Consider the following 19,299-nt stretch of genomic DNA (forward strand, 5'->3'; position numbering starts at 1 on the left):
CTCTCTCTCTCTCTCTCTCTCTCTCTCTCTCTCTCTCTCTCTCTTTCCCTCTCTCTCCCCCCCATGTCTCACTCTATCTCCTTCTCTCTGTATCTCTTTCTCTCTCCCTCTATATCTTCCCATCTCTCTGTCCCTGTCTCTTTCTTCATCCTTCCTTCCTTCTCTCTCTTTCATTCTCTCTCTCTCTGTGTCTTGTTTTCTTCCTCCCTCTCTTTCACTATCTCTTTGTCTCTCCTTCCTTCCTTCCTTCCTTCCTTCCTTCCTTCCTTCCTTCCTTCCTTCCTTCCTTCCTTCCTTCCTTCCTTCCTTCCTTCCTTCCTTCCTTCCTTCCTTCTTTCCTTCTCTTTGTCTTTGTCTCTCTTTTTGTTTTGCTCTCTCTCTCTGTACCTCCCTCTGTCTCTCTCTATTGCTTTATCTCTCTCTCTTTCTCTTTATCTCTCTCTATTTCTGTCTCTGCTTCCTCTTTTCTTAATGTACCTTCAAATAATTTTTCTGCCCCTTCTTATTTTTCTTCCCTTTCCGCAGAGGTGCTAATCTGTGAATTGAGCCTGGGCAGTGGGGCTCTATCTAGGCAATGGCCATAACTTTTCATCTGCCTCCGATGTAGCTATTTCATGAGCCTAGTGAGCTTTGGAACATGTTCTTCTTAAACACTTCAAACCTCCAAAGCCAAATATCAAATGCTTCCTTCTAGACCCCCTGTGACCAGGGGGGCCTCTGTACCAGTCACCACTGACATTCAGAAGCTAGGATTAGAGAACATGAAAAGACTGCCCTGACATATCACATGCTGCTTGCTCAGCAAATGCATTAAAACCAGCTCTTTGATATACCATGGCTGGCTCAAGACCCCAGAAGGATGTTTATAGCCCAGGCTAGGGCCTAATTGGACTGCCAATGGATATGCTCTTTGACAAACAACCTTCCAACTGGATTAAGACACTGTAACTGACCAGGACTCTTATTCTGCTAGTGATTAAGGGGACACCTACCAAAGATGCTTCTATCTTTAATTTTCAAATTTGAATGCATCCTCCAGAAAAGAATCCCCTTTTAAGCTGTGTATTACCAGCTGTCTATGATCATGGCCATAAATAATTATTACAGTACCAATATTAAATCAAACTTTTGAATTTCACCAAATCAAAGCAAAGTTGATCAGATCTTAAAAAAAATAATGGCAGCTCGGGGCCAGATATGTTTTATAAAATAGAGGAATAAAATAAAAAAACTGCATCTCTAAAATATACACTCCTCTTCTCTCCCCACCCCAAATTCGCTCCCCAAATTTTAATTTGGAGGCTAATCTGCCTTTTGTTCTGATCTGGGTGCCACTGACTATGGAACAGACCTGTGCAGTTTAATTAGAAATTAAAGCAGAGCAGAAGATGTTTAAACACTTGATTTAGCTTTTCTTAATTAAAATGCTACTCAAATGCTCTTGCAGCCATGGGTAGGTGCGGCCAGGATCCTTCTTGGCTGCTGGGTTTTCAGGAAAGTAAGGAAAAAAATCTTCTAGGTGGATTTTTGTCTTTGCATTCTCAGCACCTAATTAATATAGGGCTCTGCATATACTAGGTGTTTATTAAGTATTGGTTGGATTGAATTGACGTGATTTAAGATTTGGGCAGGTAGCTGACATGGTGGATAGGGTTCTGGGCCTGGAGCCAGGAAGACTTATCTTCCTGAGTTCAAATATGGCTTCATACACTTACTAGTTGTGTGTCCCTGGGCAAGTCACTTAATCCTGTTTGCCTCAGTTTCCTCATCTGTCAAATAAGTTGGAGAAGGAAATGGCAAACTACTCCAGTATCTTTGCCAAGAAAACCCCAAAATGGGGTCATGAAGACTTGGATATGACTGAAACAACTGAACAACAACAAGATTTGGGAATAGAGTCAGAGGATCTGATAAAATTTCATTTCTTCCACTTACTACCTGGTCTAATCTAGGCAATAATAATAAGTAGCATTTAGAAAGTACATGGCAAGTGTGCAAAGCAATTTACATATGTTATCTCCATGATCCTCAAAACAATCCCGGAAGGGAGGTACTTTTACTAAGCACATTTTACAAATGGGGAAACTGAGGCCCAGAAATTGAGTTGCCCAAGGTCACATAGCTGGTAAACATCTGATAGCTTAGTTTTTGCTGCCTCCAACTCCAACACTTTATACACTACACCACCTTTTATTTTCCCCTCATCTGTAAAATGAGGAGGGTTGAACTAAATGTCTTCTAAGATTTCATCCAGCTCTAAATCTCTGAGCCAATGATATAAGTGTTTGATTTATGGTGAGAGGGAAAGGGTTCAAACCACAGAACTGTCATTTACCACAGTGTAACCTGCATATATCTGAATGACCATGGGCAAGTCACTTAACCTCTACAGCCGGGTTTATAAAATGAGGGAGTTGGATTATATATCATAAGCTCCTCTGCTTAGCATTTAAAACCCCTTACAACTCAGTCCCAACATGCCTCTTCAGCCTCGTTATGTATTTTCATCCTCCTTCACTCTGTGGTCCAGCCAGACTGAATATCTTGTCATTCCTAACACACATCACTCCATCTCTTGTCTCCCTGCCATTGCACTGGCTGTTCCCCATTACCAGAATGCTCCGTCTTCTTCCCTTTATCTCTTAGAATCCCTTATTTCCTTCCAAATTTCCTTCAAATGGCGTGATCCATAGGACAGACCTTTCCTGATCCTCTCCCACCTACCTCCCATCTGTTAGGGCCTTCCCCATCCAATTGCCTTATGTTGATTTAGGGTATATTCAGCATATATTTATATAAGCATATGCTATCTCTCCCATCTCCCCTCCTTCGTAACATGTAAGTTCATTCTTATCTTTACATCGCAGGTACCTAGCAAAGTGCCTGGCATAGAGTGAGGAGTTAAGTGTTTGTTGAATGATTTAATGAAAGGAAAATATGATGCCAGGATTCTTTGATTACCCCTTAGATAGCTGATTTGGGAACAGAAGTTTACTATATCTGCAATTGGTGAATTCTTAGGAAGGTTAAATACATTTATAAGATGTATGTATGTCATATATGTGTAAGTATATTTACATATAAAGTCAATGGTATGTACTAAATTTACATACATGTATAATGATATATAAGTATATCTGGGAATATATACAAGCACCTATATCTGCTTAGAAACACACACACATATACATACATTTAGGTATATATATGTATATATATTTAAGGTATATATATATTCTTTTAGGCATATACATATACATGTACACACATATGTATATATGTATAATGTATGTTGGGCAACTAGGTAGTACAGTGGATAGAGTACTGGACCTGGAGTTAGGAAGACTCATCTTCCTGAGTTCAAATGTGTCCTCAGACACTTACTAGTTGTGTGGCCTTGGACAAGTCACTTAACCCTGTTTGCCTCAGTTTCCTCATCTGTAAAATGTGCTTGAGAAGTAAGGGGCAATGCCTCTGGTATCTTTGCCAAGAAAACCCCTAAAAGAATTATGAACAGTCAGACACAACTGAAACTGACTAGCCAACAACAAACAAGTAATGCATGTATGTATATGTGTGTTTATGCATATACACACATACATTCATATGCTATGACTTTTTTTCAAGTATTCGAACCTAAAAAATCCTATCTTCTGGGAGCTGAGAAGTACACATTCTTTTCTTAGTTTGAAGCTCTCAAGAATGAGGACTGACTCCTGACTCTTCTAGGCTTTTGGTGGTCTTTACAATGGCTGATTGGGTGTGTCTCTCGATTATAATCATGAAATCTCTCTAACAGAAAATATCAGTTTCATATCTTAGTTGCAGTGATGTGAATGAGTTCTTTCTCTTCCATTGTAATAACTTATTAGGTAACAGGGCATTATGGTCAGATCAATTGAATGATTCTAGGAATTACTAGTGATTAGAACCAGGGACAGTTCTTACAAGGTCCCATTAATGGGGTATTTGTTACTTTCTAGGGAGAGAATTTTTAAAGAATTGTATGGAAAAAGAATAGTTGACTTTGTAGAGAAAATGATAGATTTAAAAAATCCTTAAAAGAGTGTTTTGAAATAAGGTACCTTGCTGATGGTCCTAGGGGCAGCTAGATAACATATGACTAGAGGGCTGAACTTTGAGATAGTAAACCTGAGTTGGAATCCTGACTCAGATACTGACTGTGTGATCCTGGGTGGGCTCAATTTCTCTCAACCTCAGATTTCTCATCAGGAAAATTAAATATATATATATATATTAATATCACTTTGTGAAACTCAATTATATAATGTATACAAAGTGCTTTGCAAACCTTAAAGCCCTATATAAGTATAAACTACTATCATTATTATTACTCTTCATAAATACTGTTATATAGCAGTAGGATGTTTTCAAACTATCTTAGTCAGGGAGCTCTTGAGACTTAGAATATATTGGAAATCCCAGAAAGTCTATTTCTGTAAGGACCTGAAGGTATGGAATGCCCACTGGATAAAAGAATCTTGGGAAATTTTTGCCCTAGAGGAAATTAAGTGTATTTTCATGCTGAAAAATTGTCAATACATTATTAGTTTTTAATAAATGTAAAATTTCATATTTACTATTTTAGATGGAGTTAGTATTGGAATTATCTCCCAGCACTACCCTTCACATTTTGTGGAATCCTGGGAAATATCCTTAGTTTGTAGTTTGGTATAATGAAGGCTTTGAGATCATGACGTATGAAGATCAGTTGAGTTATATGAATAACTGCTATTTCTGTGGTCCTTTAAGGTTTCAAACCAATCAATCAATCATCATTTACTAAGGGCTTACTATGTGTCAGCCATTAGTACTAAGTGGTGGGGACCAAAGGAAAAAAAAATAGTGAAATAGTCCTTCCCCTCAAGGAGCTTACATTCTAAAGGAGAGACAGAATGAACATACGTAGGTAAATATGAAGACAGAAGACTGGCTATATGATTCCACTAGCACGAGGGACTCCTGTTGAGAAAACTTCCAAGACAGATTTCCAACTGTTTGGCATCATAATCATAGATTGTAAAGTTTTTGAGGCAGGGACTGGGACTGTGTTTCTTTTTTTATTAGTAGTACTCCCAACACTTAGTACAGTGCATGGAACATATTTGGTAATTAATAAATATTTATTGGATTAGTCTATAAGATACTATTGCCATTTTGTAGATGAAGTTGAAACTCGGAGAAGTTAAATAAGTTTCCCAATATCACATAGTTAATGTGTCAGGGGCAGGCCTGAAAGCCAAGTCTTCCAAACTCCAGGTCCAACACTGTTTCCCCCATTAAAGAAAAGCAGATTCAAGGGAAACATGAGAGCAGCCTTAAAAGTATTTTGAGGGTTGTCCTATGGAAGAGGGATTAGATATATTTTTCTTGGCTCCAAAGCATAGACCTGGAAGCAAAGGAATATTCTGCGATTCTGCAAACCTAGAATAGAATTGAAGCTGTGGCCTTGGATGAGCTAACAAGGTAAGTGTGGAGGAAGAAGATTGGAAGCCCAAGGATGGATTCAGGATTGGGAAAGCTACCATTGGTCTGTCGACTATTCCTCAAGGTCATGCTACGATCAGGGAACCCCTAGAAGCAGGGTAGACATGGCAAGTGTTAGGGGATGATTCATAGGGAGCATTTGTGGTCACCAGATGTGTCCATGGCATGATGGAGAGTAGTTTTCCATCACCCTCTTCTTTGTGTTTACAAGTGGAAAGAATGGTTCATATATTAAAATAAGTATTTTTCTCTTAGACCATTGTGCCTGACTCTTGGACTGCAAATCTCAGGGTTGGATCTCATCTGTCTCAGCCCCAATAATAACGTATCTGCCATTGATATGGTACTTTAACTTTTTGCAAAATTCTTGCTTCTCATTACTATATTTCAGTTTTTTCTCAAAAAATAAAAAACCTGAAAAACAAAACAGTGAGGTCGACTCTGCATTCATTATTCTCCTCATCTTACACATAAGAAGACTGGGATTTGAAGAGACTAGACTTGAACAGGGAGACAGTATGGAGTTATGTAAAGGATGTTGTCTCTGGAATCAGAGAATCTGGGTTCCAATTCCAACCTGCATACTTAGTGACCAGTTGGCCTTGGAGAAGCTACATTCTTACCTTGGGTCTCAATTTCCTCATCCTTTAAAAATATTTATTGATTTATTTGCTTTTTGGAGGGGGGAAGGTAGGGCAATTGGGGTTAAGTGACTTACCCAAGGTCATACGGCTAGTTTTTTTTTTTTTGTGTGTGTGTGTGTGTGTGTGTGTTAAGTCGATTTCCTCATCCTTACAATAAAAGGATTGCACTAGATGGCCTCTGAAATGCCTTACAGGTCACCTCCATGTTATGCCATCTGCACTTGGACCATAATCTCCACCTCCTCCTTACTGAACAATTAGACTGCTCCTGTCCCTCCTGTCCCCAAACACTCTGTTTTGATAGGGTGACTTTGGCCTTATCATGAGAAGATCAAGGTCTCCATGAAATTTCCTGACATTTCCACTTCCCTCCTGCTTTCCAGCTCTTCTTTATTAGAATATAAAGTCCTTGAGAGCAGGGACAAATTTGTTTGCTTGTATTTATTTTATGTCCCCATTGCTTCTGTCGGTATCTCCAGTACTTAACCTAGTGCTTGACCCTAATAAGTGCTTAATAAATGCTCTGTCTACCTGTGTTTCTAGATATGACGCAAAGGGTCACATTTGGGATTTGAATCCAGGACTTTCTGACTTCAAGTCTAATACCCTATCTACTATTCCATACTGCCTTGATATAAGAAAGAATCCCCCCCCTTCCTTTTTTTTTTCTGTCCGGAGAGACAGAATATCAATTAATTCATTTCGGATGCATCTGCTTTCACAAACAGAGTAGGGAATTCTGAATGACATGGGTAGAGCTCACATCTATTTTGCTCATGTCCTCTGATATTCCCCATAGTTTCCAAAGACTGCAAATCCCTCTTTTAAGCAGGCTGTTTCAAGGGCAGAGGAATGGATGGAAAAGGATTTTGTTCTTTGAGCCCCCATCCATTGAATGACTAAATAGCTCTGAGTCCATCTCCTGCTTGAGCTCACATTCACTGGCATTGGCTCTATGGGTAACGCTTTGTCCTGGAGCTGTTCTCATCCAGGGCAGTTAGTGCACGTCTCCCATTGGGATGCTCTGGGAATCATTTGCAATCACTTTACTAACCCAACCTTTTAAAGGGATTACAAAGGATTGGATAAAATGTGTCTTTCATTCCTTTTCTTCCTTTGGGGATCTAGCATAATTATTCACCTCACCAGCTCCAGCTTCAAAAATTTCCATAAGAGGAACCAGTCGACTTCAATAATTTAACTTTGCTGTCTAACACGCTAAAGGGTTGGGGGGGAATTAAAAGAGAAAAAAAAGGACAAATGGTAAAATTGGGAAACAATCCAATTTTTTTAGGGTAGCATTGCTGACTCAGGCTCTGCTGTTTGACTGCTGAATTGAGTGCTATTACATTCTAGAACAAAGCACCCTCTGCCAAGGAGGCAATTTGAATTTTCTTCTCCCTATGAGTTTGGTCTACAGTGCAGGCAGGACCAGCCCCTTTAAGTAGGTGCTGATTTATGGTCTTTGTGGAAAAGTTCCTCTGCCCAAGTAACCTTTCTTCCACTTGTCACAGTGTCTGAAATTCCACCATTAGAACTTTGTGTTGTCTTATCAGTCAATGGGAAGGATTCCCTGAAGGAAGAAATAGGGTAAGAGAGGGAAATGAAAATGAATCATAACATCTTGGGTTTAAGGTGACTGAAAGGTGTCTTAGAGGCCATGGAGCCCACCCCTTCATTTTCACATGGGAGGAATTAAGGCCCAGAGATATGAAGTATTTTGACTAAGGACAGGCAGTTGGCAGGAGTCAGAGGTCAAATTTAAGGTAGGTCTTTGGCTCTATATTCTATGTTCTGTTACAAAGAGTGGGAGAGCCTCCCAAAGCCAAAACTGTTGACATTTAAATCTTTGAGCAGTCAGCATGTGCCTAAACATGGGCAGGACCTTGAGGCAGCCTGGGCCAGACTGGTCAGGGGTTAGGCCAGTGGTGTCCTGGGAAATATTTAGCATCAGACCCTCTGGATAAAAAATGTACACAGGATACCTTTTAAAATTTAATTTGCTTTATTAAAATTTTCTCCATCACCTTCTTGAGTCTAGACAACCAACAAAACAATCTATTAAGCCTTGATTTGTAGCATTTGTTGATTTCCAGAGTGTAAATGCTCACGCTGAAAATTTAACAATTAACTCTCAAGTAGTTTCTAGCAGGCTCCAGCATATCCCTAGGTGTGACACTGTCCTAGACCCCTCCCAGCCCATTTCCCTATTCATAATTCCTTCTGTGTTTTCAGAGACAATTTAAAAAAATCTCTTATCTCTTGTCTAATAATAAAAAATTCCTAATCCGGTGCTAGGAACATAGCAGACAAAACTTAAAAAAAAGAAAAGTTAGTCTTTAGAGGCAAGTAGAGAAGATGTCTTCCCAGAGTCTGGTTTATCAACTGGGTCAATACAAAAGGATAAAAAAGGGTGGAAAGCAGGAGGATATACATCTATGTATGAAGATAACACAAATCTGGCTAGTTTATTTGGATGATGATATCAGGATTCCGACAAAGAGCTCACCAGACTGATCAGCCAAAGGGGCATAAATCTCTGTGTGGGTTCAAAAAAACTGACTTCACAAATGCAAGATCTAGACTTAGGTTCAACTTTCACCTCTGACACTTACTACCCCTGTGACCTTGGACGGGCCTCTTTTGGCTTTAGATTCATCTCATCTGTAACACGGAGGGGGTGCTGAGATAGGTGATACAGTGGGTAGAGTGCTGGGCTTGGAGCAAGGAAGATCTGAGTTCAAATGTAGCCTCAGACACTTGCTAACTGTGTGACTCCTTGTCACCCAGTTTCCTCATTTGTAAATGGGGATAATAATGTCACCTACCAGGGGTTGTTGTCAGGATTAAATGAGAATATAATAATAAAGAGCTTGGCACATAATAAGCACTATATGAATGTTCTTGTCGTTATACTTATTATTATTTTTATTATGGAATGATGCACCTTACCGATGTGATCTCATAATTTGGAAAGTTGGACAATTGACTCTCTCTAGTCAGTTTGAACCGGCTCCAAAACACCCCTGGGAGGAAGGTTGGGTGGAACTAGTTGAATGTCCTGGTTGTCCCCCTTTTCTTCAAGCTCCTGTTGGTTAATGTCTATTGGTGCTGCTCACAGAGCATTGGGTCTGAAGTCAGGAAGACCTGAGTTCAAATTTGACCTCAGATACTTACCAGCTGTGTGACCTTGGACAAGTCACTTAAACCTTTTTACCTCAGGTTCCTCATTTGTAAAATGATCTGGAGAAGGAAATGGCAAACCACTCCAGTATCTTTGTCAAGAAAACCCCAAATGGGATCAGAAAGAGTGAGATATGACTTATAGGACTGAACAACAAATCTGAAAATAGGTGGAAATGTAATAAAAACAACTATTCCCATCCTCCACTTGTGAGGGTGATATTCTCTACTGAAGTCTCCCTATGAGCCAAAAATCACTAAAAAGTATAAAAAAAACTCGTCTTCTGCCCCAGATATTCTTGAAAGAGGTAGCAAAGAGATCCATCAGGACTTTGCCCTGTCATCAGCCATCTGCCGCCTTGTTCACTCTTTGCCATGTGTAAAGTAAAATTAAGGAGAGGCTTAAACATCTGTATTTCCTTTGTAATGGGAAACAGTGGAGACAGGGAACAGATTGCTGTAGGATTGATCAAGTTAAGGAGGATTGCTGACACAGATAAGCTGTTTCCCTCTCCAGGGTGCTACCTGGCTACAGGATTCACACCAAGGAGAATTTTGTCAAAAGTGAATGTTACAATCTGTAAGCCTGATCCATGATGGTATGCATAGCTGTTAGGTCTAGGGAATCATCTGGAACCCTTTTGTTGTTGTTTACTTGTGTCTGACTCTATGTGACCCCATTTGGGGTTTTCTTGGCATAGATACTGGAGTGTTTTGCCATTCTCCTTGGAATCCTTAACTCCCAACAATGCTCAGTTCAACTACCTTCTCCTACAGGAGGCCCTTTCTCACCTCTTCCCTCCCCACCCCTGGTTTTTGTATCTTCCCCCTCTCTGAAATTACCCTGTGTTTTCATTGCACTTATATAAATTCTGTTTCTTCATGTTCAAGTTGTTTTCTTCCATAGAGTGTAAGCTCCCTGAGGACAGGGTCTATTTTAATTTCATCTTTGTATCCCCAGTTCTTAGTACAGTTCTGGAGTAGAGTAGATGCTAACTAAATGATCATTGAATTGAAGTGATCTGTAACCAAAAGTCAGAAAATTACATCATTTTAAAATTTGGTGCTCTGTAACTTCACCCATTAGTCCTTGTCCTGCCCTTTGAGGCCAAGAAGTAAAAGTGCCAAAGGATAATCAAACAGGTGTCAGTTATTCAGCTTTTAGGCAAGGACTGGAAGAAAGGGATGCACATGCTAAGATTTGTCCTCAGGTCTGATAGACTCATCAGATATTGAACCCATTTACAGTGAAAATCATGACCGATATCCTGTTGCTACTAGTTTCTGTTGGGGAACTTATACATTGGAAAAGAAAAGTGGGCCCAGCCCAAAATACAATTTTCCCAATTTTTTTGCCTTTGTGTGCATTTCTCTTGTGATTTCTTTGATGGAGGGGAGATGCAAAGGTCTCTTCCTCAATAGAAGCAGTTATTCTCCATTGGGTGAGGTTGGGGAGAAAATGGAAGACGAAAAACTTAGTAGGCCCTTAATAAATGCCTTTTAATTGGTTGATTAAAATTGCCCTTTTTTTCCCATCAAGAAACTGAAGATAAGCTTAAGTTAAGTCATGTGAATTTTCCAAGATCATGCAGGTTATACTGAGAAGGAACAGAATATAGTACAGTGATATCAAACTCAAATAATGATGATCCTTGCAGGCAGTATCTTGACTTAGAAAATCACAAGGTAACATTACCTATGTTTTATTTTATTTTAATTTATTTTGTTAAGCATTTCCCAATTACATTTTAATGGAGTGAGTGGTGCACTCAGCGAGTGTACAACTTTGGTGTACTAGATGACACACTGGACTTAGATTGAGGGAAAAACGGGTTCCATTGCTGTCCCAGATACTTAGTCTGACCACAGGCAAGCTAATTTACCTCTCTGAGCCTGAAGTGTCTCCCTTGTAAAATTGGGAAAACAATAACGCTTTCCTAAAGAGGCTTTTTGTGTGAGTGCAATGAGATAATGTGTACCAAGGGCTTTGCAGACCTGAGCGTCCTATATAAATGTCAGCCATTAAGTAGTAGAATTGGGAATTGCATCTGTGACCCCAGACTGTAAATTGGATGATCTTTTCCTATTTAAAAGGGTAAAACGATGTTTTCCTTCACCTTGTTGCCCCACTTTCCCATAGGTATTATTTTAAAATCATCTTTCCTCCTTATTTTTAGTCTGAACAGCATCTGCCTGTCTTCCCCACCCCTACCCCAACCATTCCCAATCAGGATTAATAGTCCCAAGCATCTATTTGTTCAACAAATGGGTCTTATCTTGGGAGTTCACAACAGAGCTGTGAACTATGAATATTCTGTTCTAGGTCTGGTCCTTGTTGGAGTTTAGTCACAATTTAAAAAAAAATGATAGTATACATACAAGCAATTCCAGTCAGCTTTCATTTGCAATGAACAGAATGGAGGAAACCTTACCACAAGGAATTTGCAAGAAAAAAAGCAGGAATAATGAAGTCATGGTTTACCCCAAGTCAAATTTCGCAGATGCTGATGGCTACCAAATAATTATCGAAAAATCATTTTTGCTCAGGGCAAATAGCATAAAGTTCTGTGAATCAAGTTGGGACAGGAGGAGGAAGAGAGTAGTTAGGGAAAGGAAGATATTCTCATTCCAGGCTATTACTTAGGTTCTTACTTCAATTTTTCTTGCTAACTTGATGTTAAGTAATTTCAGTTGTTTCTATGCTGCTAGACAGCAAGTGCAGTGAATGCTGTCTAAATTCAGGCCCTGATGCAAGAACCTAATTAGAACTTTTTTTGAAAGGAGCCTCAGAGGTCATACTGTTTAACATATGCTTGAACAAGAATTCTATGTAGTAGCAGTAGTAGTAGTAGTAGTAGTAGTAGTTGTAGTGCTGGTAGTAGTTGTAGTAGTAGTGGTGGTGGTGGTGGTAGTAGTAATAGTTGTAGTGCTGATAGTAGTAGTAGTAGTGGTAGTGGTGGTGGTAGTAGTAGTTGTAGTGCTGGTAGTAGTAGTAGCAGTAGTAGTAATAGCCATAGTAGTAGTAGTAGCAGCAGCAGCAGCATAGTAGTAGTGACAATAACAATAGTAGCAATTACTACTAATAATAATGATGGATTACCTTCCTCATCCTGGAAATAGTTACTTTTCTTTGGGGCTCTCTAACCTTATTCTTCTTGTATTTGTCTGACCCATCATCAAATTAGTACAAAACCCCCTTATAGTTGGGTCCCTTAGAGCACATGTAGCTTCTTGCTCTTTACCAAGCTACAGCTGGTGAGATAACAGCTCTGCTTTATCAGCAAGGCCTGTTTTCCTTGGGTAAAAACAGATGAACAAACAGAAAACTGAGGGATAGAAGGACCTTGGAGACTGAGGGCATTTGGGAAACAACTTCCTTGCAAGAAAGTTTAAATATAATTTTTGATGAGAAAAACTATCTCACAAAAAAGGGTAAGGCTATAGCCAGCTGAAATGACCAGATTATCACAAATATTTCACTTTATTAATATTATGCCATAGGGGCGGCCAGGTGGCGCAGTGAGTAACAGCGCCAGCCCCAGCGTCGTGAGACCTGGGATCGGTTCCGGCCTCAGATACTTAACACCCACACAAAATAACTGGCCGTGTAACCTTGATCAAGTTACATAACCCTGATTGCTTAAAAAAATATATATGTTATGCCTTAAAAGGGAAGATGGCATGCATGGTTCCATTATCCCCTAAAATGGAATGGCAACCCCTAACTTGTTTCATCAGTGATGTTTTCTGACATCAGGCAGAAGGACCTTGTCAACAGTTTCAGTGAGAATCCCAAATTAATGAAACTCTCATTACATTCTAGGTTACACATGTCACCACTCTGGAATCATAAGTCATTAGGAGTTTAATATGGGGAATCTCCAGACTTGATATCTTAACAAACATTTTAAATAACCCAGGATCTAACCCAGGCAATAAATATGGAGCAAAAAGGGTCAGGCATAGGGTCTTCTACTTTTCCTTCCCTAATTTCCCACCCCCCCCAAACTCCCAGATTGGTTTCATGGCTGCCATTATCTCTCAGTATAATTACACAAATATGTGGAATGGGTGGCTGCATTTAGCTATACCTCATTCCCTAATGCCATAGAAAATTTTCTCAGTTGAACAAGGCTGGGGTGGGGATGGGGGGGAGAGGTTAGCATGCAAAATGAAATGAGAAGAGACTGAGCTCAAGGAACCTGCAGAATATTTTGAGAAATAGTTTCAAGAATGAATTCTAACAGCATGTAATGCAAACAGTTCAACCCTATTGAAATATTTCATTCCAGTTTTTAAATAGAGGGGCTGAAAGGCAATTAAGGGTTCATGGTTCCTTATTAATCACTTGTAAGCTTTTTTTATGTTTGCAAAACAGTTTATAGTAATTTATTATGAGTAATACCATAGTGTGAACCTCTCTCCCAAGTCTTTTCCAATCATCCTTTCTTTTTTTTTCTTCTCTTTTTTTAAAATGGAAGAGACCAAGTAGCAGAAAAAATAAAATATTCAGCTCAAGGCCACATAGTATTTTATGAAGTGGGGATTATAACCCCTAATTATAGCTTATTAATATAAAATTCTGGAGTTTGGATATGCTAATTCCAGAAGCATAACTGGGATGGGGCCATTGGAGTGTGGTCCTAGAGCTGTAAATTTGGAAGGTGCTAATAATACACCTATGGTTGTACTTCAGCTTCTGCCCACTCAGACCCCTTTAACTTTATAGAAAACCCATGTTTGCCATGGGCAGATTTCTTCCCCACCAGGATGCCTATCATTTGGGAGGAAGATGTACCATCCTCACCCCAGGCATACAAAAAAAAATCCAGTTGGTTCTGGCTAACTAAATTGGGCAATTAAAAGTCTTAAGTGAATAAGATATGAAATACTAAACCATTTATTATGTGGCTATTAGGTAACAGGCACTGTTAGGCATTGGAGGTAGAAAGGCAAATATAATATGGTCCCCCTCCTCAAGGAGCTTATACTTTAGCAGGGGAGACAACGTGAACATATATAGAAACATATAAAACACATATAGAACTATAAATAAGATGTATATGAAGTAAATAAAATACATATATAAAGGTAACTCTAGAGGGGATGGCATTAGCTTCCACAGGGACCAGAAAGGAATTCATGTAGAAAGAGGTTCTTGAAATGATTCTTGAAGAAAACCAAGAAAACCTGTGGCAAGGAGGGAGAACATTTCAGGCATGAGGAACAATCAAAACGATGGCCCAGAGATAGCCGATGGAAGGTGGAATATTGTGTGTGATTAACAGCAATAAGGCCAGTGTGTCTGAACTGTGGCGTGTACAGAGGGGGAGGAAGAAGGGAATAAGCATTTATTAGGCACCATATATGGCAGGCACTGTGCTAAGCACTTTGCAGTTTTTATGTCATTTTCACTTTTTGGGGGGATAGGAGTAATGTGTAAGAAGACCAGAAAGGTAGGAAAGTAGTAAGTTATGGAGCTTTGAATGCCAGACTAAGGAGCTTATATTTGTTCCTGAAGGTAATAGGGAACCATGGGCATTTACTGAGCAGGACAGTGACATGGTTAGACCAATGCTTTAGGAAAACTGTGTTGTAAGCCACATGGAAGAGATTCTAACCATCCAATAAAAGTAATAATAGTAATAATAACACCAATAATAACAACAACTAATATTTATATAGTGCTTACTATATTCCAGGCACTGTACAATTATTATCTCATTTGATCTTCACAAAAGCTCTGGTCAGTAGAAGTCATTATTATCCCCATTTATGGCTGGGAAAACTGAGGCAAAAAGCAGTTAAGTGACTTTCACAGGGTCACACAGCTAGTAACCGTCTGATGCCAGATTTGAACTCATGTCTTCCCGACCCCAGGTCTGGCACTCTCTCCACTGCACCACCTGACTGTCCCTTATCCCTTTTAATTTACCTGCTGTCAGGAGTATAAAGCAGTCAGTTCATACTGACTCTTGAGAGCTGATTGTTAAATTTTCAATGTAAGCATTTATACTCAGAGACCAGAAATGGGCAAATGCTACAAATAAGGGCTTGACTTAATATTTTGCTGATTACCTTGACTTAAGAAAGTGATGGGGGAAATGTGAATGATGAATAAACTTAAAAGTGTGCCCTGTATACATTTTTTTTCCAGGGGGAGACCTAGTTATTAAATATTTACCAGCACACCCTAGCCTGCTGCCTTCTACTCTGTCCCATCCTAACTCTTAGAATTGAGGACAAAAAATCACCTTGCACTGTAGAATTTGCTCTAAGTGTATAACTTCTTCCAAGAAAGAAAAAGAAAGAAGTTTTCCCTTCTTCCATTTTTTTTCTGTTCCATTTAATCCAAGTAGTCTGACAAGCAACCTTGCTTTTGATTCCTCTACTTTGAATGGGGAAGCTTCCTCCTTCCCTTCGCCACCAGTGGCTCCAGAGAGGGTGGAGAGGGGCCCTTGTTCCTCCCCTGAATGTCGATCATTTCCTGAATTCTTTTCATTTTATAGAGATTTCTGTTGGGACCAACATCAAAAGTCCTCAGTTGCCTTCTGCAGAACAGAGATCGGCTAAACAATTTTCTCTGAATTTCTGCTTCCTGAATCAATGGAAGGTTAGTAAAGACACCGAGGTGCCTGAGAAGGATGAGCCACAGGGGGCATGGATTTAAATGCCTGGAATCTTCTTATTCAAACCTACACTCACTCTGTAGGTCATAAAACTGGGGATGCCATGGAGGATGTCTTAGTCAAACTTTGTCTCCAACCCCAGAACCATGACCTGTTGTTATTGTTAGTGAACAGGACAGATGAATAAGAATAAGCCTGTGATTCATTTGAAGGATTAGGGACCCAGTACACCCTGGGAAACCATAAAGCCACTGCTGGGGAAATAGCAATGTGCAGATGTATTGATGGGGAGGACAGGAGAGGAGAAGGAAGTCACATGTCTGATCACTTCCTATTTCAACTAATTATTCTAGGTGCTAAGCTCACATTTGAGCCTACTTATTACCCCCTCTAAATTTCTTTACCCTAAGACAATGCTCATCCCTATTTTGTTGTTATTGTTCAGGGGTTTTAGTCATATCTGACTTTTCATTCCCCCATTTGGGGTTTTCTTGGCAGAGATATTAGAGCACTTTGCCATTTTCTTCTCTAGCTCATTTTACATATGAGGAAACTGAGGCAAACAGGGTTAAGTGACTTGCCCAGGGTCACACAACTAGTAAGTGTCTGATGCTAGGTTTGAACTCAGGAAGATGAGTATCCCTGACTTTGGTCCATCACTCTACCCACTGCAAAACCTAGCTGCCCCACCCCTATAGAGGGACACCTGTAAAGCATTTGTGATGTAATAGAAAAACTAGGACTTGGAGTCAGAATATTTGGGTTCAAATTCATGACTCCTCAACTTATTTTCTGTGACCTTGACAAGTCGCATTCTTTTCAGCTTCCTTCGCTCTAATAGAGAACAAGGTGATGGTGAATGTGAGTAGAGGTGGCAATCTATTCAGCATTTATATCCACTATGCTCTGGGGTTCTCAAGACACCTCTCTGTCTCTCCCTGTCTATCTCTCTTTGTCTCTGTCTGTCTGTCTGTCTCTTTTTCACACACACAAATTTTACTTGGGGAATAGACAACTCATGAAGATATAAATGCTATGATGTCCTTTAAATAGGGATAGAACATTGTTATGGGACATGGATCAGGGAAAGCATCACTGAGGAGGCAGCATGTAAGCTGAGTCTTGAAGAAAGAGGAGGATTCAAGGAGGGGAAGAAGGAGGAGGTAGAGGAGGAGGAAGAGAGCATACCAAATGTCTGGGATGTACATATAGTAGATAACATGCTGAATTTGGGCAGACAGTAATGTGCAACTTATCTTGAACATAGGATTCATGAAGGGCAGTAGTGGAAATAAGATAAGAAATAGATTAGGGAGACCCTTAAATTCCAGACTGAGGCACATTCCAGCTATGATGGTGAGCCACTGATGGTTATTGAGCAGGGGAGTCGCATGATCAGTACTGTCTTAGGGAGATAATTTTAACAGCTGTGTGAAAAAAAATAAGTTGGAAAGGGGAGAGACTGGAGTCAGGGAGACCAGGTAGGAGGTTGTTCAAATAGCCTAATTAAGACATGATGTGGGTCTGAGTTAGGGGTAGGGTTTATCTGAAAGGGGAGGATGTTCTAGATATAAGAGATTTATTAGACATAGACTAGACAGAACTTGCCAACTGGTTGAGTCATGAAGGATGAAAAATAGAAGAAAAACTCAAGGATGTCTCTTAGGTCATGTATTTGAGCACCCAGAATGGGAGGATGTCTGTGCCCTCAGCAGAAATAGGGAAAATTCAGGGGAGGCTAGGTGGCACAGTGAATAGAGCACTGGCCCTGGAGTCAGGAGGAGCTGAGTTCAAATCCAGCCTCAGACACTTAACACAAAACTAGCCATGTGACCTTGGGCAAGTCACTTAACCCCAATTGTCCTGCCTTCCCCCCTCCAAAAAGCAGAAAAACAAAAAAAACAAAACAAGAAAAAAAAGAAATAGGGAAGGTTGTAGTGGGACATTGAATACCATGCAACTCTCTGAGGCATATGATGCCTAATATTTCCATTTTGGCATTAAGAAAACTGAGGCTGAGAAAGGCTGTGACTTGCCTCTAGTGTCCAAGAGTGAAGAATACCCTGCCCTGGTCAGTACCTACTTTGCAATTGCTTTAGGGTCGGGCCTAAGTGCCAGATTTTACATAAAAATGTTGAAAAGCTGGTGAGTGTCAGGAAGAATGTGACCAAGAGGGTGAAAGGATTTGATGAAGATCCTGGCATGTGAAGGTCCACTGAAAGAACTGGGAATTTTTAAACCAGAGAACAGGTGCCTGCAGGGTTCAGAGGCAGATATGATAACTGTATGAAAGGCTGTCACGTGGACTGGAGGATCGTAGAATCATAATTATGTTCAATATCCTCATTTTACAGGTGGGGAAACTGAGATCCATTGAGGTTAAGTGACTTGCCCAGGGTCACACAGCTAGCACGTATCTGAGATAAATTCCAAACTCAGGTCTTCCTGATTCTAAGACTAGCACTCTACCCAATTCAACTTCTGCTTGGACCCAAATGGGGACTCATTGGAAGGAGTCAGATTTCACATTCTAACAGGCAGAGATGTCCCACAGTGACCTAGACTAACTTAGGAGGCAGTGGATCCCTCCTTATGAGAAATCTTCATGCAAAAGTTGCTTGATAATTTGTTGAGCTATAGTTGGTATGAGACAGTCTCTCAGTTACCTCCCTCCCAGCCTGGAGAATCTCCATTTCCATCATTCTCTGAGTTGAGAAATGAATGAGTAGTAGAGGAACAGAGGCAGAAAGTTGAGAATATTCTTTCTAGGAGTCTAGCCCTGAAAAGGTATTAAAGATGTAGAAGGAACAAGGACAGATAGGGTTGGGGGAGAAGTAGCTCTCAAATCTATTGTATTAGGGTCCTTTTGCACTTTATTTTTTTAATAATATTTTATTTCCTCCCAATTACATGTAAAAAAAATTTTAACATTCATTTTTTAAGTTTTGAATTCCAACTTCTATCACTCCCCTCTCTTCCTTCTTCCCCGAGTTAATATTCAATTTCCTTGAGTGTAAGATTTTTTTAAGGGTTTCTATGACTCAGGTTTGTGATGTATTGAATATAAGACCTGTGTGTATGTGTGTGTGTGTGTGTGTGTGTGTGTGTGTGTGTGTGTGTATACACTCCCATGAACTGTTCTTGGGAAAATTTCCTCTCTCTCTCTCTGTCTCTCTCTGTTTCTCTCTGCCTCTGTCTCTCTCTCACTGTCTCTCTCTCTCACCCTCTCCCTCCCTCTCTCTTCTATCCCCCCTCCTTCCCTCCTTCCCTCCTTCCCTCCCTCCCTTCCTCTCTCTCTCTCTCTCTCTCTCTCTCTCTCTCTCTCTCTCTCTCTC

General features: G+C 40.0%; 1 protein-coding gene across 2 annotated transcripts in view; it reads left to right on the forward strand.

Annotated features, from left to right (window-relative positions):
- LOC138158698 (adhesion G-protein coupled receptor D1-like) overlaps window positions 1-19,299 on the forward strand; it is a 476,877-nt gene that overhangs the window by 415,267 nt on the left and 42,311 nt on the right. The gene's annotated exons all lie outside the window — the stretch shown is intronic.

This window comes from Petaurus breviceps, unplaced genomic scaffold (genome assembly GCF_028583685.1).
Source record: "Petaurus breviceps papuanus isolate PSGF00001 unplaced genomic scaffold, PetGlider_PUasm1.0 101, whole genome shotgun sequence".
Lineage (NCBI taxonomy): Eukaryota > Metazoa > Chordata > Mammalia > Diprotodontia > Petauridae > Petaurus > Petaurus breviceps.